Source organism: Schistocerca piceifrons, chromosome 1 (genome assembly GCF_021461385.2).
Source record: "Schistocerca piceifrons isolate TAMUIC-IGC-003096 chromosome 1, iqSchPice1.1, whole genome shotgun sequence".
Lineage (NCBI taxonomy): Eukaryota > Metazoa > Arthropoda > Insecta > Orthoptera > Acrididae > Schistocerca > Schistocerca piceifrons.
In genome coordinates, this window is record NC_060138.1 from 560,526,995 (window position 1) to 560,548,162 (window position 21,168).

The following is a 21,168-nucleotide window of genomic DNA, read 5'->3' on the forward strand; positions in this document are numbered from 1 at the left end:
TAACTGAATTAAAAAAGCATGTAACAATGTTTGTTTTTATTTCTTATGTCTTATTATATTGCAGATACTAAAAGTATTGCACCATTATTTTCACTGGAAACATGTAGCAGCAGAAAATAATGTAAACTAAATTCTCCGTAAAAACCCATTTCACTCCAGTTCCTGACGTAATAGGTGTCATAGCAGGGTGGGTGAAGCATCAAGACTTTGTTATAAGTGACTGGTGCTGTGACGGTGCCCAAGAAGAGCGGAAGAGGAAGAATGGCGTACTCCTTCCAGACAAAATACGTGCAATAATTGTAGGTCCATCCAACTGCGGCAAGATAAATGTTCTCATGTCGCTACTAACCCTTCCGGATGGAGTCCGTTTTGAGCATGTATGTGGATTTTCAAAAGCACTGTTTCGGCCCAAATACCAGCTACTGCAGGGTAAATTCGAAAGCATGCCGGGAGCTCAATCTGATACGATGGGTGTACATAGACAAAACATTCGCTTGTACGTGGACGCGGAAATTCAAACTCTCGAACATAAATTTGGAGGCGTAAGCTAGAAACTAGGGACGTATTGTCAAATTCTTCTGAGACCGAACGATACACAGAATGATCAGGTTGATGTAATCGAGAAGAAAGTAAACGGTTTAAATGAAGGGGAAGTAGCTGTCATTGAGAACGGAACATTGTACGAACAGGTTAACGCATTTCAAAAGAAAATAGGCAACTAAACTGAAAGGAAAATAGCTGTTACCGAGTAGGGGGAGCAGTATAAGAAGAAGAAGAGTGGAATATAAAACCTCACGCTGCACAGAAGTCCGCTTAGTATACACCAAGACGTCGACTAAGCACAAAGTCATCGAGGCACGGAAAGCCGTTCGCGAGAAGTTACGGTTGCAGACGTTAGGACATTTGAAGCGGGAGCAGACACAACGAGAATTCTTTAAAGCAGTTATTGTATCTCTCGCTGAACTCTCAGCGAAATTCCGCAACGACGACGATGACGTTATTGCCGCTTTCATAACCGTCACAGCGACGCTAGGTTGGATAAAACATTCGGTGCCAGTGGTGAGAAACCACAAGTTTTGGGCGCACAGCTTATAACTTTAAATGAAAAAACAATACTGAGTGGTGATAAACAATTTCAAAGAACACCCGGTCTACTGAACCTTATTTTCCTAAGACCCATCAAAATGCAAAATATTCAGCCAAAGATCTGGAAATGTATCATGAGATATGGCTGTTAACTGATTTCTATAAGAATGCCAAAAGTCGAAGCAATGTGAAAGACAAATCCATTATAAGATCTATTTTTGATGGTGAAAAAAGAAGCAGTGGTGGTGGTATTGACATTTAGAATAAAAGAGTGAGCAATCGACTCACGCAGTATAATTATTACAACGACCCCAGTGAGCTAATGACCGGCTACGACTGCTCATGGCATCAGCTGCCACTGGTAATACAGCTCTGAGATTTGAGAGAGAGAGGCATCATCGAATAAGTATGGAGACTGTAGTTCGAGAATTGCACAAACCAGCACGCTAAACATACCGTGGAAGATATGTTGTAGGTTTGGACGACCTGTGGCAGGCGGATCTTGTCAACATGAGGGAGTATTCACTTGTGAATAATGGATTCAGATATATTTTAATGGTCATTCATACTTGTTTTAAACACGCCTGGGCGTTACCTATGAAAGCGGAAACAAGGAAGGAAGTTGCACATGGTTCAAATGGTTCAAATGGCTCTGAGCGCTATGGGACTTAACAGCTGTGGTCATCAGTCCCCTAGAACTTAGAACTACTTAAACCTAACTAACCTAAGGACATCACACACATCCATGCCCGAGGCAGGATTCGAACCTGCGACCGTAGCAGACGTGCGGTTCCGGACTGCGCGCCTAGAACCGCGAGACCACCGCGGCCGGCAGTTGCACATGTGTTTGATGGATTGCTGCAGACGGGGACAAATGGAAGCCCAGACAACCTTAAAACAGACCACCGCGGTGAATTTTACAATAAGTATTTCAGTGCTGTGATGGAGGGGTATGAAATACATCACTGTCGACATTCGCCCACCTCAAGGCGAATAGCATGGAACGTCTGAACAGAACAGTGGAAACCCAGATGTGGATGCAATTCAATCTTTACGTCTCACGCAGATGGATTGATATCGACCAGCAAATAATTGCAGCCGGCCGGAGTGGCCGAGCGGTTCTAGGTGCTACGGTCTGGAACCGCGTGACCGCTACGGTCGCAGGTCGAATCCTGCCTCGGGCATGGATGTGTGTGATGTCCTTAGGTTAGTTAGGTTTAAGTAATTCTAAGTTCTAGGGAACTGATGACCTCAGAAGTTAAGGCCCATAGTGCTCAGAGCCATTTGGACCAAATAATAGCACAGTATAATCGAACCAAATTTCGCACAATAAAAATGATACCAATCGATGTTCGTGATAATAGGCTCATAGACGCAGTAAGGTGACTTAGTACGTATTTTAAAACACAAGCCAACATTTGAGAAGTCATACATGCCAAACTGGTCATCCGAGATATTCACAGGATTCAAAGTGCCGAGAACAAATCCTAGAACCTACCTCTTAAAGGATAGCAGTGATACTGAAGGTGTAGGATGATTTTATACATAAGAGTTACAGAATAGCTCGGAACCAGATGTGCATCTCTTACAGAGGATCATAGGGCGTCGAGGGATTAGAGCGTTATTAAAATGACTTCGTTTTCCCGCTTTACAAAATAGATGGATCAACGCTGACGATTTGTTATATAACAGGGAGCGCAGACCACGAGCACCTCAGTATCATAACATGCGTGACAGGACACGCATTAGAGGAGGAGGCGGTACTCTCGACAAACTACCAGTCAAATTACACATTGCTACATATATCTACTGTGGACCTGGAACCAAACTATAAATTAGATTGGCACGCGGCGATAAGGGAATAAATCTACGCGACGAAGCGTGCATGGAACATGACGTCGCTTACGCAGCAAATAAAGGTCATCACTCCGCCGATCGAATTTTAGCCGCTGAAGCTAAGGCAATACGTGCGAGAAAGGATATTGGTATAGGTCAATGCACTGTGACACCTGCAGTTGCAAAAAAACTAAGCGTGGTTAAGTCATGTAGGGTTTGAGTGAAAAGAAGTTCAGCCAAGTTATGAGTGCTGCACGTAGGGTGCTAAGGAAGTTTAAAACCAAAGGGTGCATGAAAACTGTATGCAGCCAAAAGCGCCCAGAAACAGAACGGGTTGAGAAAAAAGAAAGGTCGATTATACCACACAGGGTTCTACCAATACCCAAGACCTCGGATGGAATTATTTCCTTCCTCATTCCCGTCATACCCGGTCTCCCAGTTGTGGGTTCACTGCTGCGGCTGTTGCCAGGACAGTCAGGAATGCACAAAGCTCTCAGGAGCAACTGCAGGAGGCATAAAGACATAACCGCATGATGGAGGCAGCAGCCATCGGAAAAGGGCTATACTTGAAACCATACAAGAAAAGACTAGGTCTCTTCATAAACAAAAAAAGCCCTCTGACAGTCTTACCAGACAGGACGCTTATAAATGCAGATCTGCTTGTTACGAAGAAACTCAACATTCCGAGGTGTGTTTAGGTACAATGTAGTACACTCTGACATGAAAAGAACGATCGTCTATATTACGTGCGAATTATTTCCCACCAAATTGGATTCAAGCGTTGGAGATTGGAGCATCTCTTTGACTGGACAGGAGACATACAAAACCATCTCAAATATCACAGAGGCTAACGATAAACTGCATCTGGAAATTAATGGCAAAGAAGAAATTGTAGAAACTGAACCTGGTGCATACGATATTGACGATTTAAACAGTCTGGAAAAGGTATTGCGCTCCGTGCAAACAACATTACACTTAAATCGTAAATAAGGACGGTGAATGCTTCGACTGACTTTAAGCAGAAAGGTTCAATAGGCCGACTACTGGGTTTCCTAAAGGGACATGTTTTGAAGACGGATCCCAATAAATTTTACAAATCGGATCAGACAATGGATATTCTCCCTGTCAGTACAATCCGTGTTGAGTGTACCATTGCAACGAACTAATGTCTGAACAATAGACTGGTTCAATTAATTTACGGATTCTTCCCATCAGTTGGAACAGAATATAAGATTGTTTAGATTCCTGACACCGCTGTATACTTTCCAGTAGCAGTTCAGTCATTGGACTATGTGGAGCTGCGTATTGTGGATCAGAATAACCAACTTGTTGAATTTCGTGGCGAGGAAATCATTGTACCACTACATCTACGACAAGATGGGCGTAAGGTATAACACCAGTGCCCGCAGCGAACAGCACAGCACTTCGCAGCAGAACTGCAAGACTATAAAATGTGCGAACTACAAGTTTCTTAAAACAGTAGGCTTGAAACCTCGCAATGACGTAGTCGCTCAGAAGAGGGTGTACATAAAGTTCCAGAACACTTTCAAATACTTATTGCACAAGATTCAAGTGGTTCAAATGGCTCTGAGCGCTATGGGACTTAACTTCTAAGGTCATCACTCCCCTAGAACTTAGAACTACTTAAACCTAAGTATCCTAAAGGCATCACACACATCCATGCCCGAGGCAGGATTCGAACCTGCGACCGTAGCTGTCACGCGGTTCCCGACTGAGCGCCTAGAACTATTGCACAAGAACCACACATTGTACATATATCATACATATGCCATTTTGAAGAGAGACACTGAAAGCTGTTTGTTGTTTTTTCATGTATACCACCACAGTGTAGTTCGGTAATTTGCCAATAGTTAGCGCTAGTCGCAAACATGGCGAGTTCAGGTGCTTGAACTGTTTCATGAAATGGCCTCCACGATCACCACATCTCACTCCATGTAACTTTTTTCTGTGTGGACAGAAAAAAGTTCAAATGTCTCTGAGCACTAACCTAAAGACATTACACACATCCATGTCCGAGGCAGGATTCGAACCAGCGACCGTAGCGGTCGCGCGGTTCCAGACTGAAGAGCCTAGAACCTCTCGATCACACCGGCCGGCTCTGTGGGGACACATTAAAGCTCTGATCTATGTACCGCCTCCACCACGTGAAGTTGGAGAGCTCCGGGACAGTACACAGGAAGCGACTGCCATAGTCGACGATGCCATGTTAGGACGGGTATGGCATCTGCCTGGTTACTCATGGTTCGCATATAGAATGTCTGTAAAAGAAAAACTTTCAGAGTCTCTCTTCAAAATGCATTATGTATGACATCTGTGCAATGTTTAGTTCTTGTGCAATAAATAACTGAAAGAGCTCCCAGACTTTATGTATACCCTGTATACCCCTCCCAGTGGAATATAATGAGCGAATAATATCCCAGGATTACGTCTCGCATAAACCTTATGCTTCAACGACATTTAACAAGAACGGTGAAATTAGGATTGTCATCCAGCGTCTTCCATGCAAGAGTTTCATATATTTGGATGGATCTTTTAAGAAAAAGGATGGTAGTCATACAGTGGGATTATGGCTTACACGGCATTCCTGTTCCACGAAATACGATATGAACTTAATGGCGTGGAGATTGACCATACACTTAATGTAGGCATAGCATCAATCCTTAAAACTTACGTCTCATTATCACTCTCACATTCGAATGGCTTAGAAAGTGCAGGATGGTTCTTAGACGAGACTGTGGGTAGAACAGCAGAAGAGTTCCGTCGATTTACTGCATGCACACCTCTAAAAATACTTATGGGCTACTTTGATGACATTCAGCGAATTATTATGAATGCTGAATAGGCGCTTATTCTGATACGGAGATTAGAAGAAAGCAACTGATACATTCAAGGAGTTTAAGAGGAAGATCAGGCCATCATCAATAAAATTATATCGAAAATGCCGCCCATCAGTGTGGCAGACGAGGAGCGTTTGAAGCTTTTAAATGCTGTAAATACCGGCACATACTTGCTATTAACTTTATGCTCATGGGAGGTATTTGAGTACCCGGGCTGTTAAAACCTCAGTGCAGCTGGAAACACTAACATCATACTTGCATTCCAGACCAATATAAGGGGCACTTTAGCAAATGAATCCACTGCATTTAACAACGGTAATTTAACTAATGCCCGAGTCTACAGGCGATTTCACGCGCCTCTGGTGTTATAATTATGTTGCGGGGGGAGGGGGGGAGGAGCGCTTGGGCATTCCATCTAGCAGAATCAGAGTTCGAGTCCCGGAAATGGTATTGTCAATTTTAATTTCCCCTCAATTCCAAGTGCCTCTGATGGTTTAGTTCTGTCAGGGGGTGCTCTTGGGCTTTCCGTCCAGGAGGACCAGGGTTCGAATCCCGGAAAGGAAACCATCAATTTTAGTTTTCCTCTAATTCCCTCGTGGTGTGTGGAATGGGGCGTCGCCACAGCCCTGGGACAAAGAAATTCCAGCCGAAATTCAAAATGCCCGCCAAAATTCGAAATTCTCCCCAAAATTCTAAATTTCTGCCAATAGGGTAGGTTGGGGAGGGAGAGATTGGAGGGGGCTGGAGCACATGTGCAGGCTGAGAAAAACACATGGCGTCATCCGGGATCGGGGGTGAGCGTGGTTGGGGCGAGGGTGTGCTGGGGCGGTGGTGATTAATTGATCAATTTATTTAATTGGCATATCAATTTGATATCAAAATTGTGCTGATGCCGCCACTATCCTACTACTGTTACATGCTCCAATATAACATTGCTAAGCGCTTCAGTCCTTTACTTTAGAAGCATCCACTTGAAGTGACACATAAGCATGGGGCATAAGCACAGCCACACCCACGTAAGCTGCTGCACAAACACACCCACACCCACACACACACACACACACACACACACACACTCACTCACACACACACACACGCATTGCGCGACTAGGCAGCTATACTGCAGTGTCCCACGGGTTAATGGAAAGCCATGCATCAGGGCCTGCACTGTGTGCCTCATACCCTACTGCTGTAATTAATTATTGGTCCTCCTCCAGCAGCTGAGAGCCGTGAACATTGCATTAAGGTGGCAAGAAAATTACTCCTATCTTGCTCTGTACTACCCTCTCTCGACATCATTACAGCCAGTATAGAGTCTCCTGACATTACTGAAGCTAAGTCTGGCGACGTACTAACTCTCTCTTTACTCAGTCTCTTTCGATGGAAAGAGTTAATTACGTGATCCGTTTTGTAAGGTTCTTGGCTTTTCATGTAACTAAGGGAAGGCGGCACACCCGTCGCAGTACCTTGACACTGTTCTGTTAACTTCATATAACTTAATTAAACTGCAAATAGGATTATTGTTTACAAAGTCATCAATGTCCAAATCACAAGATGGGTACTGTTCAGTAATTGAAATGGTTACTGAACTCTTACTTACTATGATTGGAGTTACGGACTGATTTGCGAACTCAATCAGGAATGCACTAAGTCGGACTCACCACATTGCTGCTCAAAGCGAAAGAAAAAGTTGGTTGAACCACTGTTCAAAGACCACGAGCCTGTACTGGTGTTTTACAAGCCTAAATTCGCTGTGCCGTTCATAGTTAAAATACACGAGTGCTACTGCCTAAAACTTCTCTAAGTTTCCGAATTCTTATTGATATTCTACAAGTCCCAAGGCTGAAGTTCCCCAAAATATTTCAGAACGCGCGATTTGAGAACCGGTCATCTCCGGACGTCTTGCCTTGCTAGTTTCGCAGAAGCGAGCTGACTCAAGCCAACATGACTCTTGCCTTTAAACAGTCTCAATCCCTCGTTTCATACTGCACTTATCAGAATAAAAAAGGACATAACTGAAGTATTTACACGATTCGCGTTTGCGTACAGATTCCTTTTAGCTGTTAGAGAGGACCAGTTTCATTATCCTTTTAGTCTTAATTATAACATAATATATTTTTAATTAATAAAAATTACATTAACCTTGCCATTACTATATATATATATATATATATATATATATATATATATATATATATATATATATAACTTAATTAAACTGTTTGCAATATATATATAAAGGATAAGGTAGGAAATCGGCCTTGCCCTTTCAAAGGAACCATCCTGTTATTTGCCTGAAGCGGTTTAGGGAAATAACAGAAAACCTAAATCAGGCTGGCCGGACGGGGGTTTGAAGCGTCGTCCTCCCGAATGACAGTCCAGTGTGCTAACCACTGCACCACCTCGATTGGTATATACAGGGCGATTCACGTAGATATGGAAATATTTTTATATGTTATTCTGCAATTAAAACTAAAGCAAGAAGTTCAGATAAACATAGGTCCACAAATGTTTTATTTTGGAGTCACGGTTAATAGAAGATTTTGCATGAAGTTTAACAATTTCGCAAATATTAAACCGTTGCAAAACTGCACGAAGTTAAAGCAAAGCACTATTTCCATTTATTTTGTTGTAATTGGTCTGATGAATCTAATAAAACGTCTCTCAGATGTGTATCTGCGGTAGTTTTCCAGAACATCCAGAGAAGCAAAGATTATTATACAAGTAAATGTGTTTACTTTCCATTAAGAATGTAGAAACGTTTATGCCATTGTTGGCAAACGTTAGTGAGCTGTTTCAGTCGTTTTCTAACCTGTTCAGTGAAAGAACATAATAAACACAGTGTATTTAAGTGACACCACATAGTAACTGTTGTAGTTTGTAGATTATTTATGAAACAGGCATGCCTTTCAAATTTACAACAGTGTTTATTTATGGCAAATGTGATGGTAACGCTCGGCTGGAGATATCTGGAATTTAAAAAACAAATTGGGCGAAGTACTTAATGAATTAAAAATTTTACGGTATTACTTCTTTGCTCCTCTGGGTACTCTGGAAAACTACAGCATATACACACCTTGGGCATGTTTTATTAGATTCATAAGATCAATAACAACAAAAATGGAAATCGTGCTTTACATTTACCTCGGACAGTTTTGCGATGGCTTCATATTAGCGAAGTTGCTAAATTTCAGGCAAAATCTTTTATTAACCATAACTCCGTAACTAAACATTTGTGGACCTATGTTTATAGGTTTTTAGTTTTACTTGTACGAAAACATATTGAAATACTTGCATATCTTCGTGAATCACCCTGTATATATATACACTCCAGGAAATGGAAAAAAGAACACATTGACACCGGTGTGTCAGACCCACTATACTTGCTCCGGACACTGCGAGAGGGCTGTACAAGCAATGATAACACGCACGGCACAGCGGACACACCAGGAACCGCGGTGTTGGCCGTCGAATGGCGCTAGCTGCGCAGCATTTGTGCACCGCCGCCGTCAGTGGCAGCCAGTTTGCCGTGGCATACGGAGCTCCATCGCAGTCTTTAACACTGGTAGCATGCCGCGACAGCGTGGACGTGAACCGTATGTGCAGTTGACGGACTTTGAGCGAGGGCGTATAGTGGGCATGAGGGAGGCCGGGTGGACGTACCGCCGAATTGCTCAACACGTGGGGCGTGAGGTCTCCACAGTACATCGATGTTGTCGCCAGTGGTCGGCGGAAGGTGCACGTGCCCGTCAACCTGGGACCGGACCGCAGCGACGCACGGATGCACGCCAAGACCGTAGGATCCTACGCAGTGCCGTAGGGGACCGCACCGCCACTTCCCAGCAAATTAGGGACACTGTTGCTCCTGGGGTACCAGCGAGGACCATTCGCAACCGTCTCCATGAAGCTGGGCTACGGTCCCGCACACCGTTAGGCCGTCTTCCGCTCACGCCCCAACATCGTGCAGCCCGCCTCCAGTGGTGTCGCGACAGGCGTGAATGGAGGGACGAATGGAGACGTGTCGTCTTCAGCGATGAGAGTCGCTTCTGCCTTAGTGCCAATGATGGTCGTATACGTGTTTGGCGCCGTGCAGGTGAGCGCCACAATCAGGACTGCATACGACCGAGGCACACAGGGCCAACACCCGGCATCATGGTGTGGGGAGCGATCTCCTACACTGGCCGTACAACACTGGTGATCGTCGAGGGGACACTGAATAGTGCACAGTACATCCAAACCGTCATCGAACCCATCGTTCTACCATTCCTAGACCGGCAAGGGAACTTGCTGTTCCAACAGGACAATGCACGTCCGCATGTATCCCGTGCCACCCAACGTGCTCTAGAAGGTGTAAGTCAACTACCCTGGCCAGCAAGATCTCCGGATCTGTCCCCCATTGAGCATTTTTGGGACTGGATGAAGCGTCGTCTCACGCGGTCTGCACGTCCAGCACGAACGCTGGTCCAACTGAGGCGCCAGGTGGAAATGGCATGGCAAGCCGTTCCACAGGACTACATCCAGCATCTCTACGATCGTCTCCATGGGAGAATAGCAGCCTGCATTGCTGCGAAAGGTGGATATACACTGTACTGCATGCTCTGTTGCCTGTGTCTATGTGCCTGTGGTTCTGTCAGTGTGATCATGTGATGTATCTGACCCCAGGAATGTGTCAATAAAGTTTCCCCTTCCTGGGACAATGAATTCATGGTGTTCTTATTTCAATTCCAGGAGTGTATATATATATATATATATATATATATATATATATATATATATATATATATGTTGGGGCTTATAATATCACCAGCTTTTCCTTAATGACATTAGCGTCCTGCTTTTGGTGCTATTTGCATCTTATTGAGTGAAATGGTCAAGATTAGCTTTACTTATTATTACTCATTTAAAAAATAAAGGGTAAACGACTACAGATAGTTATTGTAGACCATTACGTAATGCTATCGAAATACTTGCTGGTTTCCTTTTTGTTTTGCACTAAATTGCGATTTTTAAACCTCGGAGCCACACTTCGGCTCATAAATTGTGTTGTTGTACGGAAATTCTGTTTTATTACAGTGCTCTCCAAACTCTTTCAGTTAACATTTTGTTTGGCGAGATCGCTCAAGACTTTATTTTTCAGTCATCGATCTTTTCACTGGTTTGGTGCTTCGAATTCCTCTCCTGCGCTAAGTTCTTCATAGTAGCACTTACACCCTCCATCCTCACTTGTTTTTCGGACGTATTCATATCTCTGCATACCTCCTACTGTTTTTAACTTAGTTACTCGGTGACGTTTGAACACATGTCCTATCATCCTGTCCCTTCTTCTTATCAGTGTTTTTCATAATTTCTTCTCTCCATCGATTCTGTGGAGAAGCTCCTCTTTCTTTATGTTAACGGTCCACCTAATTTTCAACGTTCTTCTATACCTCCACATCTCAAACGCTTCTAGTCTCTTTTACTAGAGTTTTTTCACTGTCCATGATCGAATTTTGATGTTAAGTTTCTCGCTGTTTTCATATCTACTACACCTCATTACTTTTGTCTTTTTATGTTTTACTCTCAATCTATATTCTCTACTCATACAGCTCTTCCTTCCAGCCAACAGATCTTGTACAGGTTCTTCACCATCATCGACGCTATTAACTTTTAAATTGTCAATATTTAAAATTATTAGTTTTTAAATTATTTCTATCTAATGTAGTACTGTATATCTGCAGGGTAGGTGTACAGACGTACTTCTTATCTTTCATGTTCTGCCACTGCTTGATCTGTACCTTCATTACATGGATTTTCCTGCTACGGCTGCCATGAAGTCATGTACGTATCTTGAGTTTCCACCATGGTGGCATCATCACGCCACTGCCGCTCTTCAATATCGACTCGCCTGGGGGCAACCACTCGCTGTAACCTTTCCGGCGACCTGTGACAGCTGGCTCCTATAGTGGCCCGTATATTCCGCCTTACTTCGTGGTCCGTATATTCCGCCAATAGTAGAGGATCGGGTGTCGTATGCTGATCAAGCAGCCAGCTCCACCTGCGACTTCCTCCGGAACTATATGTCACACCCCACACAGCACTGCGCTGAACTGCGAGAAACCGGCGCTCTTCTGGCCAGGTCTGCCATCTCAAAACCTTCAGCACCTATCACATGGAGCCGTCGTATTCAGTGTATATTCAGAGCATACAGGTTGTGTGCCTGATTATAACACAAAACCAACGCATATTTTGCGGGCTATTGCAGTGTGTAACAAATGGCCTTAACAGGAAGATCATCCGAGCACTTAACAGGATTTATCAAACTGATCAAAATATAAAAATATGCAAAAAAAATTTCATTTGTCCTTCATATAACATGATTGTCGGCATTGTCTCATGTGCATTGTCCGATACTTTGTCGTTGCTAGAAAACATCAGTGAGCTACCAATTTCTCTCTGACTTTCTAACACAGATTTCTACACCTCGACTGCACCATCCCAGTCTGAAATTCTGTGCATCTACATCTACACCTACATGGATACTCTGCAAATTACATTTAAGTGCCTGGCAGAGGCTTAATCGAACCACGTTCACAATTCTTTATTATTCCAATCTCGTATAGCACGCGGAAAGAATGAACACCTATATCTTTCCGTACGAGCTCTGATTTCCCTTATTTTATCGTGATGATCGTTCCTCCCTCTGTAGGTCGGTGTCAACGTTTTCGCGTTCGGAGGAAATAGTTGGTGACAGAAATTTCGTGAGAAGATTTCCTTGCAACGAAAAACGCCTTTCTTTTAATGATTTCCAGCCCAAATCGTTTATCATTTCTGTGACACTCTCTCCCATATCTCGCGATAATACAAAACGTGCTGCCTTTCTTTGAACTTTTTCTATGTACTCCGTCAGTCCTACCTGGTAAGGATTCCACACTGCGCAGCTGTATTCTAAAAAGAGGACGGACAAGTGTAGTGTAGGCAGTCTCCTTAGTAGGTCTCTTATATTTTCAAAGTGTCCTGCCAATAAAACGCAGCCTTTGGTTAGCCTTCCCCACAACATTTTCTATGTGTTCTTTCCAATTTAAGTCGTTCGTAATCGTAATACCTAGGTATTTAGTGGAATTTATGGCTTTTAGATTAGACTGATTTATCGTGTAACCGAAGTTCAACGAGTTCCTTTTAGTGCTCATGTGGATGACCTCACACTTTTCGTTATTTAGGGTCAACGGCCATTTTTCGCAACATTCAGATATTTTTTCCAAATCGTTTTTCAGTTTGTTTTGATCTTCTGATGACTTTATTAGTCGATAAACGACAGCGTCATGCCGGCCGAAGTGGCCGTGCGGTTAAAGGCGCTGCAGTCTGGAACCGCAAGACCGCTACGGTCGCAGGTTCGAATCCTGCCTCGGGCATGGATGTTTGTGATATCCTTAGGTTAGTTAGGTTTAACTAGTTCTAGGGGGCTAATGACCTCAGCAGTTGAGTCCCATAGTGCTCAGAGCCATTTTTTTGACAGCGTCATCTGCAAACAACCGAAGACGGCTGTTCAGATTGTCTCCCAAATAGTTTGTATGGATTAGGAACAGCAAAGGGCCTACAACACTACCTTGGGGAACACTTGAAATCACTTCTGTTTTACTCGCTGGCTTTCCGTCAATTACTACGAACTGTGATCTCTCTGACAAGAAATCACAGATCCAGTCACATAACTGAGACGATATTCCATAAGCACGCAATTTCACTACGAGCCGCTTGTGTGGTACAGTGTTAAAAGCCTTCCGGAAATCCAGGAATACGGAATCGATCTGAAATCCCTTGTCAATAGCACTCAGCACTTCATGTGAATAAAGAGGTTGTAGTGTTTCACAGGAACAATGTTTTCTAAACCGATGTTGACTGTGTGTCAATAAATCGTTTTCTTCAAGGTAATTCATAATGTTCGAACACAATATATGTTCTAAAATCCAGCTGCAAATCGACGTTAACGATATGGGCCTGTAATTTAGTGGATTACTCCTACTACCGTTCTTGAATATTGGTGTGATCTGTGCAACTTTCCGGTCTTTGGGTACGGATCTTTCGTCGAGCGAACGGTGGTATATGATTGTCAAGAATGGAGCTAATGCATCAGCATACTCCGAAAGGAACCTAACTGGCATACAGTCAGGACCAGAAGACTTGCTTTTATTAAGTGACTTGAGTTGCTTCCCTACTCCGAGGATACTTACTTCTACGTTACTCATGTTGGCAGCTGTTCTTGATTCGAATTCTGGAATATTTACTTCGTCTTATTTTGTGAAGGCATTTCGGAAGGCTGTGTTTAGTAAATCTGCTTTGGCAGCACTGTCTTCGATAGTATATTGTTACCGCGCAGAGAACGCATTGATTGTTTCTTGCAGCTAACATACTTCACATACGACCAGAACCTCTTTGGATTTTGTGCCAGGTTTCGAGACAAAGTTTCGTTGTGGAAACTGTTATAAGCATCTCGCATTGAAGTCCGTTATAGATTTCGAGTTTCTGTAAAAGATCGCCAATCTTGGGGATTTTGCGTCTGTTTAAATGTGGCATGTGTCTTTCGCTGTTTTCGTAACAGTGTTCTAACCCGTTTTGTGTACCAAGGAGGATCAGCTCCGTCGTTTGTTAGGTTAGTTGGTATAAACCTCTCAATTGCCGCCGATACGATTTCTTTGAATTTAAGCCACATCTGGTCTACGCTTATATTATTAATCTGGAATGAGTGGAGATTGTCTCTCAGGAAGGTGTCAAGTGAATTTTTATCTGCTTTTCTGAATAGGTATACTTTTCGCTTATTTTTCCAGGATTTGGGGATTACAGTATTGAATCTCTTTACGACAACCCTGTTTTCGCTAATCCCTGTATCGGTTTTGATGCTGGTTATTAACTCAGGATTATTTGTTGCTAAGAGGTCAAGTGTGTTTTCATAACCGTTTACTATTCGCGTGGGCTCATGAACTAACTGCTCGAAATAATTTTCAGAGAATGCTTTTAGCACAATTTTGGAGGATATTTTATGCGTACCTCCGGAATTAAACATGTATTTTCGTCAACATATTGAGGGTAAATTAGAGTCACCACCAACTATTATCGTATGAGTCGGGTACGTGTTTGAAATCAAACTCAAGTTTTCTTTGAACCTTTCAGCAACTGTATCATCTGAACTGGGAGGTCGGTAAAAGGATTCAATTATCATATTATTCCGGTTGCCAACAATGACCTCTGCCCCTACTAACTCACAGGAAGTATCTACTTCAATTTCGCGACAAGTTAAACTACTTCTGACAGCAACAAACACGCCACCGCCAACCGTGTTTAGCCTATCTTTTCGTAACACCGTAAGGTTCTTCGTAAAATTTCGGCTGAGCTTATCTCCGGCTTTAACCAGCTTTCAGTGCCTTTAGCGATTTGAGCATGAGTACTTCCTATTAGCGCTTGGAGCTCTGGTACTTTCCCAACATAGCTACGACAATTTACAACTGTTATACCAATGGTTCCTGTATCTACGTTCTTCCTGTGTTCAGCCTGCACCCTTTGTGATTGAAGCCCATCTTGTGTTTTCCCGAGACCCTCTAACCTAAAAAACCGCCCAGTCCACGCCACACAGCCCCAGCTACCCGCGTAGCCGCCTCCTGCATATAGTGGACACCTGACCTATTCAGCGGAACCCGAAACCCACGCACCCTTTGGCGCAAGTCGAGGAATCTGCAGCCTACACGGTCGCAGAACCGTCTGAGCCTCTGATTCAGACCTTTCACTCGGTTCTGTACCAGAGGTCCACAATGGGTCCTGTCGACTATGCTGCAAATGGTCAGCTCTGCTTTCATCTTGCAAGCAAGACTGGCAGCCTTTTCCACTTCTGTTAGCCATTCGAAACAATAGAGAATCTCTTCTGATCCAAAGCGACACACATCATTGGTACCGACTTGAGCAACCACCTGCAGTTGGCTGCACCCTGTGCTCTTCATGGCAGCCGGGAGGGCCCTTTCCATATCTGGAATGGCTCCACTCGGTATGCACACGGAGTGCACATTGGTTTTCTTACCCTCCCTGTCAGCCAAGCCCCTAAGGGGCCCCATAACGTACCTAACGTTTGAGCTCCCAATTACCAATAATGTCACCCTCTGTGATTGCCCGGATCTTGCAGGCTGAGTGGTTTCCTCTGAAACAGGACAGGCGACACCATCCAGCACAGCGACAGTGTTAGCCGCCGAATTACTAAAGCGACGCTCCTTATAAAGATACATAATCCAGTTTACAGTATTAACAATTGGTCCTAAGCCGCCAAATATTTCACTACAGGTATAAATTCTACTAACTGAGATTATGCTAGATAAAAAATCTAAATCAAGATACCCACAAACAATCGCTGAACGGAATATCTGTCGATGTTTCTTTCAGGGTTCCATATCTCAGTTGGCAAAAACAGAACGCTTATTGGATCACTTTGTTGTCCGTCTGTATGTCTGTCTGTCCGTGTGTCCGACTACTCATAACATATTAGTGTCACATATTGGGGTCTACGATACCTTGGTGATGTAAGAAAGTGGAACTTCTAAGCGAATCCAGTCAAAAGATACAGCCATTTGTGTCATACATTTTGACAGTCGCAAACTGACTTATCAAAACCTACAGGTTTTCCCGCCTTGATCTAAGATCATGAAATTTGCCAAGAAGTAACGTTTCACATGATAAGAAAAGGAAAAAAAAATCTAATTATAACACACCAAAAATAGTTTTTTGTTATGAGACTGTCTGTCCGACTATATGTTAAGACCCATTTCTCTTATGAATGGTTAGTGTCAAGCGGAAATCTATATCACACACCAAGGTGTTCTGTCATGTGGCCGTGTAATAGATGTAAGCTTCTAAGGCAATGTAACGAAGCTATAAGGCCATGTATGTCACATATTATGACACACACAACCTCACTCATCAAAAGGTACAGTGTACTTCCAGTTGACCTAAAATCATTACATTTGCAGGAGGCAATGTTTCACAAGACAGCCAAAGGAAATTTATAATTACATAACGAGATTTTTTTTTCGTCACATGTTGTCTGACTGTCTGTCCGTCCATCAGTAAAGACTCCTCCATATCAGTAACGACGAGACGTTCCGGATTGAAATTCATATCACATAGTAAGATCTACAGTCACGAAGACAACGCAACCGAAATTCAAGGCCATTTATGTCACATATTTTGATCCTCGCAAACTCACCCCTCAAAACCTGACTTCCTGTTGACGCAACATTATGAAATTCACAGGAACCACGGTTTCACAGTACAACCACAGGAAATAATCAAGAAATAAAAATTATTAATTTGTAATTGTATCACATTAAGTTTTTTGGAAGCGGACAGAAAACATCATCCGCTGTAGGAGATCAATGACACTTGCAATCATATAAAGTTACTAAGCGACGTTGTTCGTATTGTGCTTGGATGTGTGGATTTCGTGAACTGCTTGTGGACCCAGGGGCAGTGGCACATATTGAGAAAGCAGTCACCGAGAAGCAGTAGCAGCTAGTAACTGCATCAAGGGCAGTAAAACAGCCCTGTCCAAGTTCTCTTCTTCAACGCTCCAGTCGAACGGACCCCTCTCCTACACTTGCTTTTCAGTAACAAAGATTACTCTAAGGAGTTCAGCATTATGGGTTTTCGAGCCCTTCTAGAGCGTGGTAGGAACTCATAGCTTGTACTAAATCTGCTTGGTGCCACTATGTGCGCTTGTCACCTTACCAGGGATCCATGGTGAATAGCAAACACATATTTGGAGACACCCCGGCAGCGGTAGGATACCAACCTGATGGTTGCCCACAATACAGCGCTTCAGCAAGAGGGTGTGAGCTCATTTCATAACCGGCCCATTTCGTGGTCATCCGAGTCACCCCTACAGCACAGCGGTGCGTCGGTATTCTACGCCACTTTTGGTTGCCCTTCATAGAAAGCTACCCTGAGCTTACATTTCAGCAAGATAACACCCACCCGCACACGGCGAGAGTTTCTGTTGCTTGCCTTCCTATTTATCAAATCCTACCTTAGTCAGCCAGTTCGTCGTACCTGTCCCCAGTTAAGAGCGTTTCAAGCTTCACAGACAGGGCACTCCAACCATATCCGGATTTTGACGATCCAGTGGGACAGATGGACAGAGTTTGGCACTGTATCCCTCTGAAAGATATCCAACAACTCAGCCAATGAATGTCAAGCTGAATAACTGCTTGCATAGGAGCCAGAGGTGGGCTGTCGCCTTATTTACTTCCTCAGTCTGTGAAACTCTTTTTCTTTAATAAATCGTCTAATTTTCTTGAAACTATTATAGTTTGTCCATCTGTACGTGTGCATCACTTCTACCGATTTCTTTCCCATTCGGATAATTCATTCCTGGTGCATTTCCTTTTTTGCCTTAGAGCGTATCATTTGATGCAGCGGCTTCTGATAATGAGACAGTAATTATAAAAAAAAGTCATCCGCGATAAGGCACGGAGGATTATTCATTTCCTTTATGCATTTTAGTACTCAAGGGTCCCGTACTGAAGAGTAGTATAGATATAACAAGGACTTTGTGAGAGAGCACTTTCATGGGTGGTGTACACATGGTAAGGTCACTTTCAGTGAAGCTCAGTATGTCATCAGCCTTTCGTACGATTAGGAGTAGGTAGGCATTCCTATTAAGATAATTCTGTACACACACTATTAAATGGATGTCGCTATCTCTAGTGACTGTTCTGTAAATGCCTAATCCGAGATCCACGAGTTTATAACGTTATTTGTGAACAGAACGTTACGCCTGCTTCTGTTGCGGGACAACTGCGTATTCTTGCAATCAACCGCCGAGTCACTGCTTTCCGCTTCGATATTCTAGCGTTACGTCTTCCCTATACACAACAGAATCATTAACAAACAGCACCACTGAGCTCCCGAAATTATCCACTAGGCCATTTGTATACAATGTGAAAATTAATGATATCATAAGGCACCCTATGGGTATGACCGGTGACGTCATGAAGAACAACATGTTACGTTATGTGTGCTTTTATGTTCTCTCATTTTGGTGTATTTGTCCAGTGTCTTAGCTTATCAGAAAATAGCGCTCCAACTGCCCATTGATAATTTACAAACACAGCATCATCTGGTAAGGGACAAGGCTAATTTATTAATTCTTCCTCGTAATTCGATAATCCATTCTGATTATTACTAAGACCCTAAAGAGCAACTCGTATAGAGGTGTTCAAAGGATCAAACAGTTCTTCTGTCTCAGTCATCTGTCCAAACACAAAGGTGTTCTGATATTCCGTATGCACATAGTTTGGACACAAGGAGACAGTGAGGGGCAGTATTGATTGTCTTCCGGAAGTCAGGGGAAGCTAGATGAACCTGCACGTCGATATTTTCCATTTTATGAGTCACATGGACGGACGGGGAGAACTGAAATCCACAAGATTTTTGTTTACGGAAAAGAGGAAGATTTCAGTTACCACCATGGTCACTGCACTTTGCACAAAAAGTGATCCACATCGAGTTAAGCAGTACAGACCTACAGTTGAATGTAGCTCTTCGACGACCCTTTTTGAAATCGGGAATGACCTACGCTTTTTTCCAGTCATTTGGAGCACTTCGTATTTCGATGAACCTGCAATAGCCTAGAGATAAAATGGAAGCACGTTCTTGTCAGTTCGGTATTCGTGCGACAGTTGAAAGGACGCACTGTCGTTCGATTTTCCTCAATGAAATGACATCTGAAAAGTGAACTTAGAATTTTGGTCATCTCTCGGTCTCACTCCGGTTTGGTGCCATTAACGTCACTGAGCAACTCGGTAGATTGCTTTGAGTGGTTTACTGAGACGAAACCTATTTATCATTATCTACGAGACCTGTAAACAGAATATCGTTTTCAAACTTGTTGAACGCTTGATGGCCAGCTACGTATTCACTGATTTTGGATTAGTTCACTTTTTAATTTATACATGTTTAGTAGTGTCTATTTTCATGCCAGAATTTCATTAGCTGTCTCTTCTTATCAATTTTTTTTCTTTTATGAAAACAAGAGTAAATCGAGATCACCGAATGAGTCTCGAAAGGGCTGTAGTACAAGTACGGTAGCATGCCTTTATAATCCACAAGAAATATTTTGGTATGTTTTCGTAATGAATTAACTGTATTATTCTGATGACGGCTCACCTGTTACGAATGTCAAAGTTATCATCACCCTGCATTGAAACTGAGTTTTCCTTCAATATTGTCAGTACGTAAGAACGAAATGGAATGGGAAACGCTTTCCCAGTATTCTGTAAAATTATTTTTATTTGCCCAGGAACTAGAGATCAATGTCTTAGACCACCATCATGTGACAACTCAATGTCGCAACCACAGATAAAATGAAGTGCAATTTAACAGATATTACTCATTATTGTTATTCTTAATCTTATTGCTTTTCGTCCTTTTCGCCATATAACAATCATGCATGTGCACATTCACGTAAAATACACACTTGGAATTTCAAAATTAATTATGGAGGTGAACGGAACATATAGTAACAATGAATGTGCAGATTTAGTTTTATGACTGTATAGATTAATTATTGCTAACATGTCATACTGTAATCGTAATTTTATGATCACTCAAGTTACATTGTTATTCTATGAAGGTATACAGGTTCTCTGTTAATCGGGAACATGTACTGCATATGTAAATTACTTTTGTTAAGGTATTTTATCGTTGTGTCGTAGATGGTAAGTTATCCTGATACCAAGAGAGTGCGATTGGACACAGGAAGAGGTACATTTTTCTGTAAAAGATTCTTCATTAGCTATTCTCGCTGAATCCTTAATAGCGGACAAGAAACTTAAAGTTCGTTCTCATCAATATTTGCTTCGTATCTCTGCTTACATTGTTTAGCATAGTCCTCATTAAACTGGAGCTGCCTCTTGCATTCTTCTGCTGTTGTTAGTTTCCTGGAACCACGCTTTCAATGGGATTTTGTCTTGAGTACGTGCTGACAGACTCCTTTTCTGAATTAACAATTAAACTTGTAGATAAGATGTACGTTATAATGGAAAAGTTATGTTCAGATACTTAAGGCCTCCATCTGTCAACAGTTTTCGTTTCTGAATAATTCCATTTATTGTAACTACTTTACGTGATTGTTCGTCTTCAGTTATTTTTGGCCACAGTAGAATGTGGGTCAGTACTTGTCATTACTGAATGCTCATCAACCAACATTCAGTTTAAATGATATTTAACTGTCAATAATTGTCTTTGTAGATAAAATGGATTGCATATGCTTCCATTAAGAGAGCGTTCGTTGGTGTCGATATCATTGTTTCTCATTATGTGCTGATTCATCTGCAATTTATCCAACTTGTTTAACCCGGCATTCGTTGCTCTGTGACAT